Genomic DNA, 22,015 nt, shown 5'->3' on the forward strand with positions numbered 1-22,015 from the left:
GGATTATAGGCGCGTACCATCATGCCCAGTTAATTTTTGTAATTTTAGTAGAGATGGGGTTTCACCATGTTGGCCAGGCTGGTCTCAAACTCCTGACCTCAGATGATCCACCTGGCCACCTCCCAAAGTGCTGGGATTACAGGCATGAGCCACCAGGTTCAGCCAGTGTCATCTTTCATTTGTCTCCTTAGTTATCTCCTCAAGAGTTCTAGTCACTCAGTAGAGTGTCATTTGGCTGGGCAGCCAAAGAGATCCAATCATACCTTTCCCCAGGAACCTAAAGGAGATTTAACCAGGACGCCACAGGAGAATCTTCTATGTTGCTAAAGACTGAAATTGAGGAAAACGAGCAGCCACACACAACTGTGGGATCAAGACCAAGCCCTTGCCTTTCTCATCCTCTGTGCTGTCATCTGCAAAGTCGTACATCATCTCTGAAGTCTCCTTTCCTCTCATGATCTATCGTTTTCATCAAGGAAGACCTACTACTGGCCACTAGGAGGATGAAGTCCTAAAATGTATTACACTGTAGGACACTGTGGTAGCTAGCGCCTCCCAGGGAGACACAATATGATAACTTGGTAACACGAACGTCACCATTGCAGTAAAAGCTAGTTTATCTAACAGGCAATCACTTGGAAACCAAGGATGACCAAGATTCTGAATAATGACCTGCAGCTTTGAGATGTCCAAAGAATGACTCCATTATGCTGAGTGGAGTTTAATGTACAGCCGAGTTGGAAGTTCATGCATGGGGCACAGCAGATCAACAGAAAAAAAACAGCACTGGGGGTCTGGAGATGGGTCAGTCGCTTGCAGGGCAGCTGACAGTACTGGGCTGGTCTCTTATTTCTCTGTCTTTATCTATCATGTGGAATCTTGAGTTTTATCAACCCAAGACAGCAGTAGCGGGTAGGGGAGAAGGATGAACCAAATAATCTCTGGAGGCCCCCTCTAGGTTTCAAACTGTTAGATTAATCTACTTTTCTCTGCGTTATTTAATGTGACTGCTTTTTGAAATATACGGTGTGTTCTGAACACCAGATTCATCAGGGCGTCGTCTCTGGGTTACTCATGAGTTTATAAAACATTCTTTCTGTTGGGCTTCCTCTTTTTTTACGTCTTGATTTCCTTTAAATGTAGAGCTCTTCAACATCAAAAGCTGCTCCAGAAAGCCCAGGCTGCATCATGCATGACATATGGAGGATCATTTTACATTTTCCACCTTTGGTAAACATGGCTTTGAAAAAGGCCTTTTAAGATGACTGTTGGTTTTGGCAGTGCCTTTTCTTGGGGTATTAAGACAGTCAGGCTAGGAAAACAAAGAGCAGTCTTGAAAGAAAGGCTCCCATACCGAAAGGAGAGTCTCCACAGCAGCCACCAGCACCAAGCAGGCCATTAGTCGGTCCAGTGGCCAGAGAATGGACTTCATGGGCTTTGCGGGGAGGTGGCCTCCATGCAGCATGAGGTATCCAAAGGCCACCAGGTACCCAGCCCCCAAGATGTTGATCCATGCCATTCCCATGAGAAAAAACAGTCAGAGCACACATCTGAAATGATACCGGAAAACCAGCAACTTTTACCATGTCCAAGTAGGATCTGGGAGGTTGAAGAGGGAGTAAAACACAAAGATGCTGTCACTTGACAGAGGGACAAAAGCATGCCTTCCGCAGGGCACCTTAAAATATCTTCAAGAAACATGGAAAACGGAGGCAGTGAGAGAAATGCAGCGAGGAGACTCTCAGAGGCTCTTAGCAAAGCCAGTGCTGCCCGTGAGGGCAGGGTATTGTGTAAAGTCAGGTTCATCAAGGTATAACTTGCATATAGTAAAAATCTCCCTTATTCGGTGTGCAGTTCTTTGAGTTTTGACAAATTGCATACAGTCCTGTAACCACCACCACAATCAAATCCTGAATATTTCTGTTATTTCCAAAGTTTCCCGGGCTCCTTTGCAGTCCCCATGCTTCCAGGCAACCACTGATCTCTTTTCTGTCCCTATAGTTTTGCCTTTTTCAAAATATCATGTAAACGAAATGATACAGTGTGTCACCTTTTGTGTCTGGCACAAGGCTTTTCAGAGTCATCCACGTTATCTACACAGTGCCTGTAGCTCCTTGCTTTTTATCGCTCAGTAATATCCCTCGCATGGACGCACCACAATTTATCCATCACCAGGTAATGAACAACTGGGTTGCCTCCCGTTTTTGGTGATTATGAATAAAACTGTCATAAACATTCATGCCCAGGTTTTTGTGTGGAAATAAGTTTCCATTTCATTTGAGTAAATGTATAGGAGGGGAATGGCTGGGTCGTATGGTAAGTACACATTCAACTTAATAAGAAGCCACTGCTGTTTTCCAAAGTGGCTGGGCCATTTTGTGTTCCTGCCAGCAATGAGTAAGACATCCTGCTGCTCTGCATTTTCTAGCACTTGGTATTCCCAGGAGGGTTTGGTTTGTTGTTTTAATTTTAACCATTCTGATAAGTGTGTAGTGGTATTTCATTTTAATTTTTAATTTGCATTTCCCTGATGACTAATGCTATTATCTTTTCAAAATATGCTTAATATCTTGTTATCTTTTTTGATTATTTAAATCTTTTGCCTATTTTTAAAAATGAGTTGTTTTTTTTTCATCAAGCTGTAAAAGCTTTTAAATATTCTGGATACAAGTACCGTATCAGACACTGGTTTTGTGAATATTTTCTCCCAGTCTGTGATTTATCTTTTCATGATTTTGATACTGTCTTTTGAAAAACAGATGTTCGGTGGTTTTTGGATGGATACTGATCATCGACTTTTTCCTGTTATAGCACATGTTTTTTGTGTCCTGTTTAATAAATATTTCCCCAACCCAAGGTCATAAAAAGCTTTTTCTATTTTTGTAAAAGTTTTATAGTTTTGGGTTTTACATTTAGGTCTACAATCCATTTCGAGCTGATTTTTTTATATGATGTGAGGTCTGGATTAGGCTTGTGGTGTGTCAGGTTTTTTGGTCAGGGAGCTGGGTTGTGGACATACAATTGTTCCAGCAGCATCAGTTTTCAACTGAACTCCCTGCACCATTAATCTTGAACACTGCTTAGTACATAACAGATGCTCAGTAAAATTGCTGACTGCATGAATAAGTGGTAAGCCCATGCAGAGACCTAGTCAACATATACCAAGTGACTTGAGAAGGAGACATTCAGAAAGTTGTAGATGGTACAGCTTCTTTGAAAAACAATTTGGCAGCTTCTTAACACACTAAAGGTGCATTCATCCCATGACCCAGTAATTCCATGCCTATGTTTTTATCCAGAGGAACAAATATATTTCCACAAAAACCCTATGCAAAAATGTTTGTGAACAGTTTATGCATAGTAGCTCAAAACTAGAAACAGTATTGATGTTTATTAGCTCATGAATCGATCATCAAAATGTGGTGTAATCCCTGGGAGAAGAATTAACTGGGAAGAGGGGACAGGAAAATGTCTGGGATGATGGGAATGCTCCGTGCCTTGATGCACCTCCATCACCGTTGGCTATCATACTTAAGATCTGAATGTTTCACTCTATATAAATTATACTTCAATTTTATAATTTTTTTAAATTAAAAAAGAATATTATCATAATGTCTTATCCAAAAGCAGCAGTTCTTGGGCTTACCATGCTGAAAGGGAATATGCCCACTCACACGGGGGCCTGGGACCAGGACCTCAGCTCTCACTGGCAGAAAATAAAGTTGGGAACAGGGCTGAGTTGGGCGAGGTCTTCTGGCCTCAGCTCTCTGCTGATCTCCACAATGTACTCTGCCTGCATCCTCAGGGAGGCTACCTGGAGAAGCAAAATGTCAACTGAGACACAAGGAGGAATCACAGTCCCTGGCCATGGCTGCCCTGACCCCTGGTCTCAGGCATCCAAAGGAGGACTTCACCCAGTGGGCATACCATGAGGGGCCGGAGTGCAGGCAAGGTCCCTGGGACTACCAAAGCCATATGCTCAGGGGCCAAGTTCATCCTCTCACATCACCTTGGTGCCTTGCTTGTCACCATCTCCTTGGTAAAGGAGGTAGCACAAGGACACAGCGTGAGTTTCCAGAAGGCACCTCCTGGAGCCTCCCAGCCCAGCTCAGAATGTGATACCAGAGCTGTAGGCAGAGCACTCGCTGTTCCATGTGGATCCTCAGAGGAGTTCTGGGTTCCCTGGCAGGTGCTCTCTTCACCCTTCCAACCCCTTGAAGACCTGGATTGAGTGAAATGCAAAGTCTACCAAGCGGAGACTTTGCCATCTTCTCTCTGCCATGTCTCCATGCTCAGGGGAGTGCTCAGGCACCTAGTTTGGATCAATCAGCATTTGATGAATGAATAATGGATTTTGAATGTCCCAGAATTTAAGGAAAAGGCAAGAAGTGGAAGAAAGATATGAAAACATTTGACTATTTCTACCATTCATAGTTACACGTTCCCCTATAGAACTCCATCTCTTTTCAAGAAGATGGATATTTTCCAGGCTAACTGAGAAGGGCAAATCCTAAAAGAAGACAAAGACTGCTTACCTTTGGATAGGTAAACACTACGTCCCCAAGTCTGTATTTTGGAAACTCTTTATTTGAGATGCCATTTGGAAATCTTATTTGCAAATCAGCCATCCACTTTTTATTTAGTATCTTACTAAATCTCTGGATTTTAAATCATCTACTGAAAGTACCCCCCCACACACACTTCACGCCATCAGAATAATGCTTATGAATTAAAATTCTCTCCAACATAAGCATTTTTTAATTAGATGGAGACCTTGGAACCTGGTAACTATATTTCTTCCCTGAGTACCGACCGTCTGGGTGATTACAAGAAGACGAAATGGAGAAATATCAGAAAAAAGATTGGCCAAGAAGGGAGGCTGAGATGGCACTTGGCATGTCCTAAGTTCTCAATTGCCTGCCCAATCTGAAGTTCCTGACATGAAGAGGCACTCAGACACCCTCGGTACTCACAGAGTAACAAATTGGCATCCGGCTTCCTGGCAAAAATCTGGGAGATACAACCACTTAATGAGATTTGAGTGTATTTCTGTACTAGTGTTTCTCCATGGGTAATCTGTAAAGGAAGGAGCAATTTTCTTTTTGTCTTCATTATGTTTCTAAAGACCATTGAGTCTATGTTCTGTTAATGCTTCTTTCAAATTATATGGATTGATGAGGATGTTGGAGATGATAATTTCAGGGTCAAGGGATGAGCTGTCTTTTACAAAGTTGAGAGGATGCTGGAAACTGCTTCAGAAAGCCTGACAGCTGGCTCATCTGGGGAACCATGATCCTTCCCACCTCACGGCATGGGAGTGTTTCGTGGAGACACCTGCCCAACCTGCATATGATACTGGGGATCAGTTGCACACCTGGGGTGCAGCCCGTGCTCCTTTCCTCGTCAGCCTCAGCTTCCCCTCTGTACAATGGGAGTGTTGGTGTCTGATTTAACTGAACAGGATTGCTATAGGGTGGTCTGCAGGTGGCAAATCCAGGTGGCATCTCCACGTTGGGAATTGGGAGGCGGGAGCTGAACAAGGTTGTAAGAGAAAAATCACATGGGGTTGGGGGTGGGTGCTGAAGGTTTCAGTATCAAGCTCGGAGAAAAAGAGGGTGAGAAGAGAGAAGAGAGAAGGTGGGAAGCTGGAGAGTGTGACTGTCCACAAAAAGAAGGCAAAAAAGAAGAGGAAAGAACAAGAGAAAGAAAATGAGAGGGGAAGCTGGTGAGTAACAGAGAGACCCAGAAACAAGAAACAGAGAATCACAGAGAAAGAGAGACAGGGAAAGGAGGAAAAAGAAGAGGCTTGGAAAGAATAGAAGGGAAAATAAAGGGTAGAGCAGAAGGAGGAAAGAGAGAGAAGAGAGGAAAAGAAGGAGGAGGAAGAAAGGAGAGAAATGGAAAGCCAAAGACATTCAGTAAAAGAAAACCTAATGCAGATAGTAGATGAATTCTCAGGAAACCCTTAGCAGAAAAACTGTGTGTGCTGGAAGACAGTACCTAAGATTAAAATAGAGATTGTTGATTTGACTCAGGGTAAGTTTTTGAGTCTTTACTGTGTCAAGATAAGACCATCCCAGGAAAAGACTACCCCAGTCGAAGTCTGCAGACCCAGGTCTTCTTCAGCTTCTGTCACCAAGAGCTGTGTAATCCTAATTACAAGGGAGCAAAACCCCCAGCACAGCACCTGGTGTGCAGCCCATGCTCCTCTCCTTGGGCAGCCTCAGCTTTCCCATCTGTACAATGGGAATGCTGGTGTCTGGTTTAACCTAATGGGATTACTATAAGGAAAAAGTATGAAATGCTTGGAAAGCTAAGAGTGTACATGAGCGGAGTGGGCACTGTTCTTCCTATTTCCTGCTCTTTTCATTTTTAATCTGCATTTTAGGGCAGAGGTGAGCCAACTCTTCCTCTCAAGGTAAGCCTGGGTTGGGCTTAGTGGGTTTGGCTCTGTTCCTGACCTGTGCCCATAGTAGTCAGTTATTCCCCAGGACAAGGTGACCCAGGTGTCAAGTCCAATTATTTCTGTGAGGTCCTATTCCTCAATGCAACCATCCTCCTTTAAAAAGAAACTGAGGCACAGGAACCCTAGCTCCCCTGCCCAAAGATACCCAGCATGTCTAGGGCAAAGTCAGCATTTGCCAAAACTTAGCATTTCCCCTGAAGAATCATGTGCACAGTCAGATTGCTGGGCTCACATTTACAGAAAGCAGGAGGCAGCCCCGGGCATGGAAAATATTGAAAGATCCTAAGACTGATGAGAAAACCACAGTATCTGGCCAGACCTCAGCAATTGCTTTTCTCTATTGAAGATTCAGCAAGTAAATCAACAAGATGACATGGATGAAGGCATAGAACTTCATGTGCTACCCTGTGGCACCAAGGGCAGCCACGAGGCACAGCTGAAACACAGGCTGAAAGATGCAAGCCTAACACTATCCGTGGACATCAGCGAGCAAACACCACAGGACAGAATGGCCATCTCAGGCCCTAGGGCACAAAGACTGTTGGGATTTGGGGAGGGTGAGGAGTTGGGTTTGTTCATTTGTTTGTGCTTCTTTGGCTTTTATAAAGCACTCCCATTGTCCAGAAATTCATTAAAACCCTTTGATGTGTTAGGAAATTGGATAAATTACAAGACCTAATTTGTTAAGGCCTGTCAGGGGAGATAATGAAGCAGAATCTGTCAACCCCACAGTGATAAGGAGACAGGGTCATGCTCTGAGGTGAGCATCGTGGCCCAAGGGGCTCTCAGTGGGTCTGAGATTTAAACAAAAAAAAACATCAAGGATAGAGCCCTTAAAGAGATCCTGGGCAGTGAAGACAAGGTGCTCCCACTGGTCAAAGATGGGGCAGTTCAGGCATCGGTGGGATGATGACTACCGGGAATTGGAACGTTGGAAACTTACCAGGCATCTTGGGAAGATTCTAGGGAACGAACTTACTATTCTGAACACTGGTAAATAAAGGGAAAAATCAAGCATTTATCTGCTTAAAAAAAACATAAGAATTGTATATCGGGGAAATTGGATAGTTAATGAGGGGAAGTTTCTCTTTGTAGAAGTCTTTCAGGCAACAAATAAAGAAGACATGATAGAACTCGAATATTGCCATTTTAAGTGAAGCCATGGGGATGCAATCAGCAGAATGTAGACTGTGAAAAATTCGACAGCGTCTGATCAGATTCCTTCAACTGGTAAATTGCAGGGAGGGAGAGAGTATCTGTAGACTAAGATTTAGAAGATATATCAACCAAGTAATCACTTATAAAACATAGTCTGGATTTGGTTCTTGAATTGAACACATTTTCTTTTAAAGTTATTAGCCAGTCAGGAAAACCTGGACACAGACTCAATGTTTGTTACTGAGGAATTGATCATTTGTTTAGTGTGATAATGGTATTGTGTTTATGTCTTTTGAAGAGCCCACATCTTTTAGAGATATACACAGAAATATTCTTGGTGTTTGGCTTTTCTCCAAAATAACTCATGGGCAGGGGGAGACTGAGGGAGTCAACTGTTGAGGATGGTTAGGGTCACAGAGGGGTTTATGGTACTTTTCTCTCTCTTGTGCATATGTTTGATATTTTCCATATTTTTTTAAAAAAAAGACAATCAACAATCCAGGCAGTGGGGCCTATGCAGGATCACCTCAAGGCCAAGCTTATAAAATCCATAGTTGATAAAATACTGCAAAGTATCAGTTCATCAGCCCGTCATCAAGAAGTGCTGGAGGGATGGTGTCAAAGACCACGCCAGTGAGGGGCTCTGGCAGCTGATTCCAAAGTTGGTGGAATCTCTGATTCCTACTCACTATCACCCCCTGAGTCCTGAGTACCAAGATGGCAAACTGGTTCTGCCAAGCTAAGCACACCCGAACCCTCGCTACCCAAGATGGAAGCCTTGTTTCGCCAGAGCTACCCATGAGGCAAGCAAATGAAATACTCACCTGGGCTCACCATCATCAATGCTTCAAGAAAACTGTGGTTTGGATGATCAAAACCATTTACCAGCTAACCTATCCCCTTCCAAAAGAAAGAGAATGTTTCAGCCCCAACTCCTACAAAGAAGAGTGACTGCTTTAAAACACGGGCTGTCAGATGGGCTAATTTCCTGAATGTTTCCCAAATGTTTCTTTTCATTTCTTCCTATAAGAGATGCTTTCCACAAATACCAAGGTATTGATTTTCCAATCGATCGAGGTGGAGAATGTTTCATACAGTTATGACTCCTGACAAGTGGGGAATAAAAAGCCAATCATAATGAGTTCATTTACTTGGCTTGATTATATTACTTTATAACACAATGCTTACCCAACACACCCTCTCAAGGACATCTCCCCCTCTAGGCTGCCAGCTCTTCACGATGAGGCCGATTAATGCTAAAATCCATCTTACTGCAAGGATGATTTTAAAATCATCCTTAGTGGGCTTAAAAAAAAATGCTGTAGCCATGATATGAACTCTTCCCCTACACCCATGAACAGTTGAGTGATAGAGTGAGAATGACTCAGATTTGGGGGTGGGACTGTAGAGGGTGTCTGTTGATGAACGATGCAGGGGGAATGCAGTGAAAGTCTAATTGTCTGTTATAAATATGCTGTATTTTCCCTATTGATTATATGACACCAAAATGAAAAGGATTACCTTATTAGATCATATTTAGGCATAAGGATGCCCTTCGTGCTTGACTTGGGGCACTTGCAAGAGACTAATTATTTGAGATGAAGACCGAGGTCTGTTCAGCACCCCAGACGGTCCAAGTGCCATCCCTATTCCTCTGCAGATGCTGTTGGACTCTTCACTCTCTTTCATGAACCTCATAGAGATTCTCTGTTCTGACAAGCCTCCTGTGGCTATATGGATCCCTCCGATGCATCTTCTCAGCAAATTAGGAGACAGAGCCTAAATAGGACTTCTGTTTAAGGGTTTGGATGGCTGGTGCATCGTTTTCCATAAGCTTTTTGGGGCAAGGACTGGAGTTGAGTGGTCACCAACAGAGCCTGGCACTTCCTTAAACAAAATGCCTTAGAGTAAAACCCCAGCGCTCCAGTGCTCCCAGGAAATGAATCATGGAGGTCTGCCCGAGGTGACTCCGGGGAGAGCAGACCATTTGTCCCTGTGGACACCACAAAGCCTTCTTGTTCATCTTCCTGGGTGACTTGTTTAAAAAAATAGATTCCCACTCTTCCCTGCCTTCTAAACAGTATGTATTGAGCATAATTTAGTTCTTCCTTGATGCGTGAGGTCAGCCCTTCCCTTGCCTTCCAGACCTCAGCCCAATTAGGCTACAGGGCAGATGGTCCCATGGTCTGCACATTTCTCATGAGAATGAGGTATAGGAGCAAAGCTCCGTCCTGCCTCTCATCATGTGACTGTGGCTGAGCAGCATGAGCCTTCTGGGCCTCAGGGTCCTCGTCTGAGAAGGGCGCTTCTTAGTGGGGCCAGAGCAGAAATTCAGTGAGCAAGTGGTCACAGTGTTGAAAATGCATGGGTCATGGTTGGGGGATGCTAGGGCTGCAGACATGCCAATTTTGGCCACTCTTGACTATTATCATGCCAATTTCTTGCATCAGAGACCCTTAGCCAGCCACATTTGCTCCCCATGTGCTTAGACCGTGGTTACTAGGGCGTCTTCCCATTTGCTATTTAACTCCTCTTAGTTCTAGACCTGACACCACCCACTCAAATGGAGTAAGGGTGGTGTCTGTCTCCACTGCTTCCACTGTACCTGCTGTCACCACCTTCTCTCTGCCTGCTCAGGGCTGAAGCCCTCTGCACATGCCTCCTGTTCCTCAAGGGTGACCTGGTGAGATGAGGTGTTCCAACAGCCCAGTGTTGACTCCAAGATGGGATCCCATTCCAGCCCCACCATTCATTCCCTGTGTGGCCTTGGAAGGGTTATTGTACTGCTCTGAGCCTCAGTATTCTCCTCTGGAAATTGGAGCTACAACCCTTAAGCTTCAGGGTTGCATCTAAAGAATTAGGATCAAAAGAGATAAACTCTTGCAAATTCCCAGCACTTGGCAGGGGCTCCAGAGGGGAGCAATTAATCTCCCCATTTGTCCAGGCAAGGTGCTACCAGGCTTTGATTTTGGCTGAGTTGTTTAATTTTCACTTCTGCTAACAGCCTCCCTTTAATGTCACCTCTCTCCTTATTCATTTCTGGCTTTCCACGCTGCCACAGAAACCACTCCAGGCAAAACAGTGAAAGTGAATGATAAGTTGGAGCCAGGTTCATTCTCGATAATATAGAACTTGGCCACCAAAGCAATTACTTAATGTAATGTTCCCCAGGAAGGGAAGGGGATGCTGAGCTTATAGAGTGGGTGCCTACCATGGGCCAGGCCCTGAGCCAGGCACTTCATCTCCTCTGAGCCTCCTTGGCACACAGATCCCAGAGGTTTACACTTCTCAGACAGCCCCATGTGTCTGCACCCACTAATCGTGTGTCGTTATTCCATTCCCACCTTCAGACAAGGCAATGCTTGGCCCTCACGTTTCCCTAACACTCCAAGCCACTGTGCTGGGTCCACAGGCTGCAGAGAGATAGAAGATCCATTCTCCAGCGAGCTGGGCTGGTGGGCATGTTCTGTTCCCTTGCCACACCTTAGGAGAGGCAGGAATGACCACCAGGAGTACTTGGTGTGGCATCTGCCCCAACTGTGGACTGCAGAAGGAACTCAGGCTGCAGGGCTGTCCAGGAAGGACCACAGGCTGAAAGCGAGTAGACTGGAACTCTAGACCCCAGGCAGGCCCCTGCACCTTGCTGAGCCTCAGTTTCCCCCTCTATAAAAGACTAGCAGGGCCATCTTTCTAACTCTCTTGCAGTCCATCCCCACCATGAGCCTTGCCAGGCCTCAGATTAGCCTGGGGCAGGTTGGACCCACAGAGGAGCAGTGGGTGCTATTGCTTCTGGGCTCACAGACCTGAGCTCTGTTCCCAGAGTCCTGCCCTTTCATAGTCTTAAGCCCTAAGAAGCTGTGCTTCTCACAAGTTCCCCTCTGCTCCATTTCTATGCCTGCCCCAGAGTTCTTTCTAGAGCTCCCTGGATAGTGAGCCAACAGCTGTCTGCTTCTCCACCTGCCCCAAGAGGATAAAGGTTCTGTTTCATTGTGTTCTCTTGCATGCAGCATGAATAGGCCATGGGGCCAAAGAAAGGCCAGCCTGGGGGCCAGGGGACCTGGACTCTGCTGCCTGCCCTGCCCTGGGCTCCCTCCCACCTTGTGGCCTCTGGTTTACTGTGCCCTCTTCCTGGAGTGTTCTCCCATTGATACCCTCACACTTCCGGCCCTCATTCTCTCATGGTCTCCCCTGACCTCCCAGTGCTTAACCCCACCCACTCCTCTTGGTCCCCTCACTAGCCTTCACCTTCCCCACAGTTCTTGCCACCACCTCCCATTACAAATGTCTCTGCTTGCTTGCATATGTCTGCTCCTTTGGAATCTCATCTGCGGGGTCTCACTGCCTGCCCAGCTCCCAGCACGATGTCTGACACAGAATAGCTATCCATCAATGTTTGTTAAATGAAAGAATGAATGAAGGAAGGAAACGTAGAATCTTAGATGAGTGTTTTTGCATCCCTCCAACCCAGGGCCTCTGTAAAATAGCAAGAGTTGCACTAGATGGCGTTTTTCCAGTCACTGTGTCTGAACGGTTCACACAACAGCTCTTAGAATTGGGTTCTTCTTAGAGAAGGTTCTAGGAGGGCAGGCTCTGGAGAAGTCCAGACTCAGTCCCTGTCTCCCACCAGGAGCTCCCACTGGGGTATGGAGAGGTTCTGGTCTGGAATGAAGTTCACCTCTGAGCAGCTTGAGGAGTAGGCAGAGCGCATGACACATGACAGCAGGTACAGCATCTGCGGCTCCCCGCCACACACGCCCATACAGCAGAAACACAGGAGGCACTAGGGCAGAATCTCACACAGGGCAGGGACATCACCCAGGGGACGAAACACAGGGAGTGCATCAAGGAAACCTTTCAGGGAAGTGCGAAGCCTGTGGGTTATCTTAGGTTGGTTTTCAATCCCTCGCTGAGATCAGAGCATTTAAATTAGGGTAAAAAGGGAGTTTAAAAAAACATCCACTGGACCTTAAATTATAGGTCTACGCTCTGCCACAGAGGGGAAAAAAGGTCTCAAAACCTGCCCGAGTCTCTAGATCCTCAGGGGATTACAGCACACATTCTCTGTAAAGGCCACTGACCTCCTACAGGCTGAGCCTGACAATCACACAGGCCACGAGCTTTGAGATGTGTATTTCCAGAACACACCTGGAAAAACTTGAGTCCCATTAACCACTTCTTGAAGCTTCAGCAAACCTGTGGTCAGTGTGTTCACTGCCGAGTCCCCGTCACTTCCTTTGACAGGCTGCCTGAGCGCCCGGTGATAGTGTGGGCTTCAGTTTCTTGTTTAAAACAATATGCAGACCTCTGCATTGAAGAGTAAGCCAGAACAAAGCAGAGAAAACTAGGAAATGACAGATGTAAAAAAACGAAAAGAAGAAGAATGCCATTTTTTGATAATACTAAATACCTATAGCAAGGCCCCTCGGCTTCCAAACAAGGCTCCCTCCTCTCTGCTTCCACAGTTTTCTGTATCACCTTCTGCCATAACATCACTCTCCCCATACTCCAGGTATCTGTTAATATTTCTGTGTCCCCCTCTGGACCAGGGCTTAGAAAACTGCTTCTGTAAAGGGAACATAGTAAATATTTAGACTGTGTGGGTCATATGGCTGCTGCCCGTCACACTACTCAACTTGCCACAAACAGGAGTGTTGGACTCGGCCCAGGGGCCACGGTTGGTGGATTAGATTCAGTTGGTGGGTTAGATTCGGTCCCTGTCTTAGATTCAATTCCTTGAGGGGAGAAAGACCAGTTGTTTCCCTCGATTACTTCCATGATTAGCTCAGTGCTTGGCACATAAAAGGCACTCGCTAAATGCTCAATGATGGATGCACAAATGAATAAAGAACGAAACTAACCGTCCAAGAAGTTGAAGTTTAACCAAGAGAAGCCTTCCTACGTTTGTTGTTGTTTAACAGTTGAGAAAGATTCCAATTTGGAAAAATGAAAGCAGCTAGCATGTATTAAGTACTCGGAATGTGTCAGGTACTGTGCTAAGTGCCCCACATTTCTTATTTTGATCTCAACCATAAGCTGAATCAAACACACGTATGCTCCTGAAATCACTTGTAAGCAGCTGGTTCCCTAAGTGTCTCTGCTTGCTTGCGTATGTCCGTCTATTCCTTTGGAATCTCACCTGCGGGGTCTCACTGCATTCATTGAAAGAGCAATGGCAAGGCAATGCAGCCAGTATTAGAATCATTGTGGAATTCTGAATTTGAAGGTCCAGCTAACATAAACTGGCTTCTTGTGGCATGGGAGTAAAAAGCCTGGCTGCTTCATAGGAGCAAGCAGGGAGAGGGTGGGAAATCAGCAGCAAGTCCACCCACCTACGGGACAGTCACCCCTTTCTGACTGCCCCCAACATAAAATGTGAGGGAGGCATTTGTTGAATCAGGTCAATAGTCTTGATTAGTTTTTTTTTTATTGGATGTTTCACTATGTTGCCCAGGTTGGTCTCAAACTTCTGGTCTCAAGCAATCCTTTCACCTCAGCATCTCAAAGTGCTGGGATTACAGGTGTGAGCCACTGGCCTGGCATCAGTTAATTTTCTTTTTTAATGAATCAACTGTTGAGCTGAAAGCTCAGGATTCTTGGTAACACTCAGAGCAGCCCAAGGTACATCATGCAGAACTTCCAGGGGAAAGTGCCATCTTCAACTTCTCGGCACCTTCCCCCAGGCTGTCCATCCTCCTGTCTCCTAGGGCCTGACATGTTTTCCATGTCAGGCCCTAGGCTAAGCATCAAAGGCAGAGGACGCTTAGGCATTTAAACTTGGGAAATGGAATGTCACCTGGCCAGCTGGTTTTATCAAAGCCTGTAAGCAAAATGGGTTCAAGCCACTAGGAAATATTGGGTGGGAGGCATGGTGATTGACTTGGTCATTTAAAAAAATCCAGCTTGACTTAGTTCATTCTGCACTGTTGGGAATCACATCTATGCTTCTCTCATATTCTCAGGCACAATTGACTCCAGAAAACAAACTAGAACAATGCCTTTCCCTTCATGATTTAGCTCTTATCTCTTTGGATATTTCCAAATTGTAACCCTAAGCCTGTGAGGGGCAGGGTGAGGAGGGAGGTGAAAGAGAGAGGCTCGTCTGTTTACAAAAGTATTCATTTCCACAGGATTTATTTGACCAGCAAACTCCTTAATCGATTTTTAATATTGTGCTTATTTATTACATTAACTAGACAATGCAGGCACATACTTAAAAAATAATTCAAAAGGCACAAAAGGGTAAATAGTGAAATGTAACTCTCCCTCCCATTTCTGTCCCCCCTCCCCCTGAGGGGGGGCACCATTGCAGGCTTCTTCCATACTCTTCCAAAGATATGCTTTGCATGTAAAAGCATGTGCATATATATCTTTTTCTTAACCAAATGGAAGCACATTCTATACACAGCATTCTGCACTTTGCTTTCTTCACTTGGCAATATATCTTGAAGCTCATTTTGTATCAGTATATATAGAGCTGCCTCATTCTTTTTAACGGCTACATAGCATTATGCTGCTGAGACAGACCACAATTTGTTTAACCAGTCCCCTAGTGATGGGCATTCATTCCCTGCTGGAGTTTCTTAGAGAATGAGATTAACACTAGATGAACAGAAAAACAGCACCTGAACAAGGTGAGGCATTGCTAGCACAGGCAAGCAAAGGGGAAACCTCCTTGCAGAAGGAATCTTAAAGAAAAGAGCATCCAGCAGGAGCTGCACATCAGTTTCCTCCTTTGAGTTGCTGGCGGGGTATAGATCACAATGCCCTCATGCTGTGAGTGGGGGCTGGTGCTTCTGGGATGTTACAGAGGCAATCTGGCCCCGCACATTGTCAGCCTCCTCCACATAGGTAAAACAACAGGCTCACCCCGGAAAACCTTCACCCCTTCACCCATTCAGTGAATTTATCCAATGGGGCCCAGTTGGCCTCAAAAGAAAACCTTTCTCCCCAGGTTTCTCCTCATCCTACAGCACAATGCTGCTTGCTTTATCTGCAAAGTTCCGAGTTGCACCCTCTTCCCTGTCAGGCCCTAGGCTAAACTTCAAAGCCAGAGCTCGCCTAGGCACTTAAACATGGGAAATGGAATGTCACCTGGTCAGCTGATTTTATCAGAGTCTGTAAGTAAAATGGGTTCAAGCCGTGAGGAAATATTGGGTAGGAGGCAAGGTGATTGACTTGGTCATTTAAAAAAATCCAGCTTGACTCGGTTCATTCTGCACTGTTGGGAATCATGTCTGTGCATGTCTATACACATTTCCGAGCACATTATTTCAGGGACTAGAGGGTGAGAGAGAGAGCACATTGCTCATCTGTGGAGCTTGCAACTCCCAAGAGACCCAACGGTCTCACCAGCACCATTTCCATTTTCTTTATGGCTTCCAACTCCTACCTCAAGTGTGAGCAAAGCAGGGCAAAAAACAAAACAAACGTCATGATGTTAACAACAAAAAAAAACCCAAAAACACAAAAAACAAGCCATGGGAAAAGAAGAATCAAACCACGATATTTTGTGTACTATTTTATGCAAGGCGGCTGGATTGTTGCACAGTGTGATCAGGAAAACAGATGCAGGCACTGAGAAGATCACAGACTCCTGGCTCAGTTTTTCTTAGGGAGAAAATGAATTGCTTGGCAATGTACCACCTTTCAAAATAAGAATTCTGCGAAATACCCTAATATATTAGTGACTCAGTCTAAAAATTAAGAAATATTTAAAAGTCAGGTTTCACAGCCAGCATCTTAATTTAGTTAAAGTACCAAATGGTAAAAATGAAAACAAATCCGTAGGCATTTAGAAGACCCACGAAGCAGGGGCTCTGCTCCCGAGACACTCTCGAAGATGCTCAGTAAAGGAATTCCAGCAAAAGCAAAGTGGTAGCTCAGCAGAGGGCGACCACAGGCACCTGCAGGGAAACCAAAGGCCCCATCCTGTCTGCTAACCCTTGTCTTCACACACAAGGCTCTATCTTCTCCCAGCAGCTTCCAAAGAACACCTACAAATGGATGACTCGGCAAATGGAAACTGAATCTAATTCCCCTCTCCTGAGCTAAGCCCATTCTCTGAGTCTATTAGCAGAATCTCCAAATGCTACCCCAGGGAAAGCAGTACCTGTCAGGTGTGCCTTTCTGTTGAATAGGAATATTATGCAGGCTGGTGGTCTTCAGAAAGTCTTCATTAAAGTAATGAAATTGAAGGATGCATGCTAGCAGAAAAACAGAAGGCAACAGAATCTTGGTGAACAGCAACACCGCACCAAACAGCTCCAGGCCTGCATCGCGGAACGTGGAATGGGCTACAGGGGAGAGAGCCGTGGTTGAGAAGCAGGTCTCTACCTGGGTCCTACCAACAAAGACGACTGCCTTGACAGGTCCCAAAGCCCTTTCTCTTGATATCTAAATGGCATTTGGTTGTGAGCAGCTGAAGTAGGGCCTGCCCGTGGTCCTATGAGCTCATGTGAGACCTGAGAAAGCGTGGTGTTCTCAGAGAACCATTTAGAACATATGCTTTTGGTGTAAACTTGGACTCAACAGCCAAAGTTGAGGGGTGTGAGCTGAGAATGGGCTTTGGTGAGAGTCTGGTGAAGCCCCTAGGAGGGAGTGAAAGCACTATGGGGCTTCAGTCTGTGGGCTCCAGACCCACATCACCCCACAGAGCAGGAGTGCCCAGGCAGCAAGATGTGGGTGGGTTCTCACCACGTCCTGCCTACCCTTGACGACGGAGCTCCAACCTTGAAGACTTGGAGCTGGAAAATGCATCTTAAAAGACCTTGAGCAGCTGAGAACTTTACAAAGGCATCCCTTGTGGACAGAACTAACTACAAGAGTCCCTCTCCATCACCTTCTGTGCTTATGATGGCCCCATGGGGAACCTGAGAAGGCCACAGAGCTGCCAAACCCTGCTCCTTTGGCAGATGCAGGTTCTATTTCCTCTCTGCTCTATTTCCTCTACAAGTTTCCACACAGGAAGCTGGGGGGACTGGCTTCAGTCTGATACTACATCTGCTTCTGATCCCAGAAGCCTGTGAATTCTGGCAGAACTAAGTGTCTTTTAGCAAACTGAACTGCAGGAGCTATGACCCATGAGTTCGAGAAGCTAAATTCGTATCCCTTTTCAGACAGCCCCAGAGTTTGGCTGAAAATTCCATCAAAGCTTTGAAACTGCTAAGTGTGAAGACAGCCCTAAGGGCTGCCATTGAACGAGATACCATGACCATCCAGAAGCACTTCAGGACGCTTCTTCAAGAATTGTTGTGCATCTGCAATTCAGGCTGAGTCCCTGATAAAACACATTGCGGATTATTGGAGAAATGAACAAAAGCTGGAGCCAGCAGGGCAGGCACTGGCTGTAACCCGGAAGGGCCAAGCGCGAGTTTGGAAGTACAAACACCCCCGCACAGAATCATATTTTCCATTGGAAATCTTTGCTGGAGAGAGTCCAAGCTCATTCTCCTAGGAGGGTCTGCACCAGCTTTTATGAGACTCCAGAATGAAGTCGGAGTTTGGGCCTTTAGCTAAGTTGCCTGCAGAAACAAGCAAGCTCAGAGCTGGAGGAAGGAAACCACCTGGGAAGCCGGGAAGCCCTGGGGCTGGGAATTTTGTCTGTTTATTGAGCGATTTGGGTGGTATTGGAAATCAATCTCTCCCACTGTCTGGGCCACTCACACACACACTGGCTCTCTCTACCTGCGTGTGTGAACTTCAGGGTTATCTGGAGGGAAGGGTTGAAGTGTGTGGTGTGGATAAGGCCGTGTGACCTTATTGATGAATGCACGTGGGCTCCCTGTAGTTTCTCCCGGGGCCTCTACTATAGTCCTGTGATGCTGGGAGCTGCCCACCCATGTGAGAGCAGGAACCAGGGGGCAGATGGGACAGAGGAGAACTGCAAGTCCAGTTCCCCAGCCAGCATGGGCTGTTTTCCAAGCCCTGTCCTCTGAGAATGCTGGCAATGCCAACATGGAGGTGTTCGGGAAGGACATGAAGACACTGGGCCCTGACCTGTGTCTCGCCTTCTGTCTGGTCTCAGAGTCACCCAGATGTGCAGCCTCTGGACGTGGCTCACTCCTTCCCTTTTACAGAGCTGATCCCTCCCTTCTCCTCCTCTGCGGCTGCAGCCATCAGGATATGTCAGCCAACCGTGCCTAATGTGGGTCCTGTGAGTTTTGCTTGAGCTAGGGTCAGACACTTAGCCGAATGACTGCATACAGGAGCCATGGGAGCCACATGGCCTCCCCCTACCCATGGGGACAATGCCAGGCATAGTACAGGCACCAAGTCTTCCTCCATAGCGCTGAGCTGGGCCAGAGTTGGTACTGCAGGAGGTGAGGGTGCCAGGCTCAGCAGAGCAGAACAGCGGGAGCTTGGAGCTGTGCATTCACCTGTACGAGGCCACTCAGGGCAGGAAGAGAAAGAGGTGGATGATCCCATACAGCACACCCAGCCACTGGAGCCATCGACCAAAGCAGGGCTGCGTGGCTGTGGATCCAGGAGAACCTGGAGGAAGGAGCCCAGAGAGGGACACTGGGCTCCCTCCTGGAGGAAGGCAGGGAGGAGGCCGTCAGGGTTGGCTCTGGGTGGTTGGGCCCCCAGTGTAGAGAGATCACTCTTTCTTCTATCATCTTCACCCTCTCCCTCACTTCTCTCCAACTTGAGGCGGTGGTGTGCCCAGGGGTGGATTCTTAGAACCCCAGGAGGAAAAGATAAGAACAGACAAGAGAGTCAAAACTAAGGGGGCAGAGAGGCCTCCTCCAAAACCCTCTTATTGTCCAGGTCCCCACCATCCTGGGTAATGGCTGTCTTCACAATAGAAGGCGTGGCTCACATCCCACCTATGACCAGAGAATTCCAGACCCCAAAAACAAAGGCTAGCATGGAAGAGGCCTGTCCCTGATGTGGGCATTTCACTGTACCATGGCAGGCCCTGCCCTGAGCTTCTGGTTGTGCCCTGGGCCACCTGGGACCATTAACTGTGTGTACCCTGAGAACCATCTGAAGACAGAAAGCAAGAGAACAAGCAGGAGAGAGAGAGACAGAAAGAAGGAAGGAAGGAGGAGAGGGAGGGAGGGAGGAAGGAAGGAAGGAAGGAGGAGAGGGAGGGAGGGAGGAAGGAAGGAAGGAAGGAAGGAAGCGGGGGGGAACACATTCCCCTGAAGCAGTCCATGGCATAGCATTCGGTCTTTCAGGAAGTCATTATTGGGTGCCATCTGTATGCCCAGCTCATGCTAGGCACTGCAGAGGCCACTAAATCGCTGGAGGCATTAGCTCTGTCCTACAAGAAGTCAAAACGTAGTTGGACAGAAATGATCCAAAGAAATTGCTGGAAGCCAAAGAAGAGGGCACGTGATGTTGATGTGTCTCCCGTCTTGTTCCCAGCAGGGATGAGGATGGGGAGATGGGAATGTGCACCACCCTCACTTCCTTGGGTCACCACAGGAAAGTCTAGCACAGTGACTCTCAGCCACAGGCAATTTTGCCCCCCTGGGGACATTTGGCAAGGCTGGAAATATTTCTTTTGGATTATTGATTACTAGGAATGTGGGGAATGCTACTGGCATCTAATGGGTAGGGCCCAGGGATGCTGCTAAACATTCCCCAATGCACAGGACAGGCCCACGGCACAGAATTATCTAGTCCCAAAGGCCAGTGGTGCTGAGGCTGGGAAAACCAGCTCTGGCACCACAGTTAAGAGCACGGGTTTAGAGTCAGCCAGACATGATTGCACGTGGGCCCGGCAGTTCGCTGCTGGGATCCTCTGCCTCCTCATCAGTAAATTGAGGATGATGACAGCACCTGTTTATGAGGCTCATTTCATCCTGCAAGAACAGAATGAGATGGTTCACAGTGAAGGCTTGGGGGCAGCGCCTGGCTCATGCATTTAAACAGTGTTTGTTCTTGCCATTATTATAAACCTGAAAACTGCCAAACTAGGACAGAAACTCGTGAGCTTTGCTCCTCAACCCAGGTTTCTCTTACCCAAGGAACATTCCCCAAGAAAGTGCAAGGCATAGCTTGGCTTATCTAGGGATCCTCCTTGGTGCTCCCAAATGTGTGCAGCCAGCTCTGGGGATCTCTAGGACACAGCCAGCCAGCCCCACCTTTGGAGGGTGAGATGTGTGGACAGGGCTCCAAGCCGACTCATCCCCTCGGGAAGACTGCATCCATTCCCTCTCACTCCTATTGCTGTCTTAAGGATTAAGGTTTTCATGTACAAGCCTAGGGTTTGGGACAGTTTGGGGTTTGGAGGGCTTCTTAGGGGTGTGAAGGGGCTCAAATCAGAGATGGTCTTTCTCTGTCCCAGCAGGAGAAAAGCTGGTGAGTCCAGGCCCAAGCTCTGCCCCTAGGGCTCCCTGCAGTACAGAAGGGGCAGGTCCCACCAACTCCCATTAGAGGACAGCATCACCTGGCGACGGGGAGGGCTGCTTGGGGCTGGCCTGGCCAAGAGCTCTCTGGAGCATGGTCCTGGTGGCATACCCAGGACACTGAGCTGGGACACAGGGACTTGGGCCTGCCAGATGGAAGCCAGCAGGGAGGGCTGATATTGGTTAACTCTCTGGTAACAATTTGTGCAAACGCCACGGGAAACGCGAGGCCCCTGGGAGCCTTGGTCTTGGCAGACTGTGGTTCACCAAGAGCCTGTTGCAGATCCCAAGTCCCCTGTACGTCTTTTCCTTTCCCGCCCTCCAGGAGCCTGAACTTGACCTCTCAGCGCAGGTGACTTAGGTTGCCCTTGCTGCCTCTGACCCAGCCTTCTGTCTGGCCCATTCTTTGTCTAGCTTCTTGGAGATCATCTGGGGGCATCTGCACTCTGCTTCTCTTCCCCAGCCCCAGCAGCCCCCACCCGCAGCAAGCACAGCCTCCACACGTCAGTGGCACACGCGGCCTCTGTGGCCCAGACGGCGGTGTTTAAATGCCACAGCCACTTCAAGGTCTCCGCGTCCATCGGTTCAGGAAGGCATGTCGTACTGTGTATACAACTATGAGCAAAACCAACCCCCGTGCACACATCCATGCTGCGTGCAGCCTGGCAGCTCTATGATATCAATTGTAATAGAGACATTTGAGAATTGTGCACACACACACGTAAAATTGTAGCTGCAATCAGAACTATGTCAAGAGATATAGAATGGTGACAGAGCCTGAAACTGGGGGTCTAGTCATAGAGGCCAGGGAGGCTTCCTGGAGGAGAGGACTGGGCCCTGGGAAGGAATAATGAGGGCTGCCTGAATCAAGAAAGGAGCGAAAGTGAGCCTGGCATGAGCTTGACCCCCAGAGAGAGAGATTTCAGGAGGAAGCCAGGGAGCTGGAGCCCAAAAGCAAAGAGAAGTGTGATAAGATTGAAGACAGGAGAGGGAGGCCATAGGGAGCACTGAATGCCATGCTGGGCACATTGGCCTT

At 47.1% G+C, this 22,015-nt stretch overlaps 1 long non-coding RNA gene across 1 annotated transcript; it reads right to left on the reverse strand.

Annotated features, from left to right (window-relative positions):
- Positions 1-3,651: 3,651 nt before the first annotated feature.
- Positions 3,652-19,356, reverse strand: LOC144582508 (uncharacterized). The gene is made up of 3 exons (XR_013535262.1): positions 19,000-19,356; positions 16,734-16,917; positions 3,652-3,814 (listed from the first exon to the last, which is right to left on the reverse strand). It is a non-coding gene; the product is annotated as an uncharacterized LOC144582508 (long non-coding RNA).
- Between the last annotated feature and the right edge of the window lie 2,659 nt (positions 19,357-22,015).

This window comes from Callithrix jacchus, chromosome 5, assembly GCF_049354715.1.
Source record: "Callithrix jacchus isolate 240 chromosome 5, calJac240_pri, whole genome shotgun sequence".
NCBI lineage: Eukaryota > Metazoa > Chordata > Mammalia > Primates > Cebidae > Callithrix > Callithrix jacchus.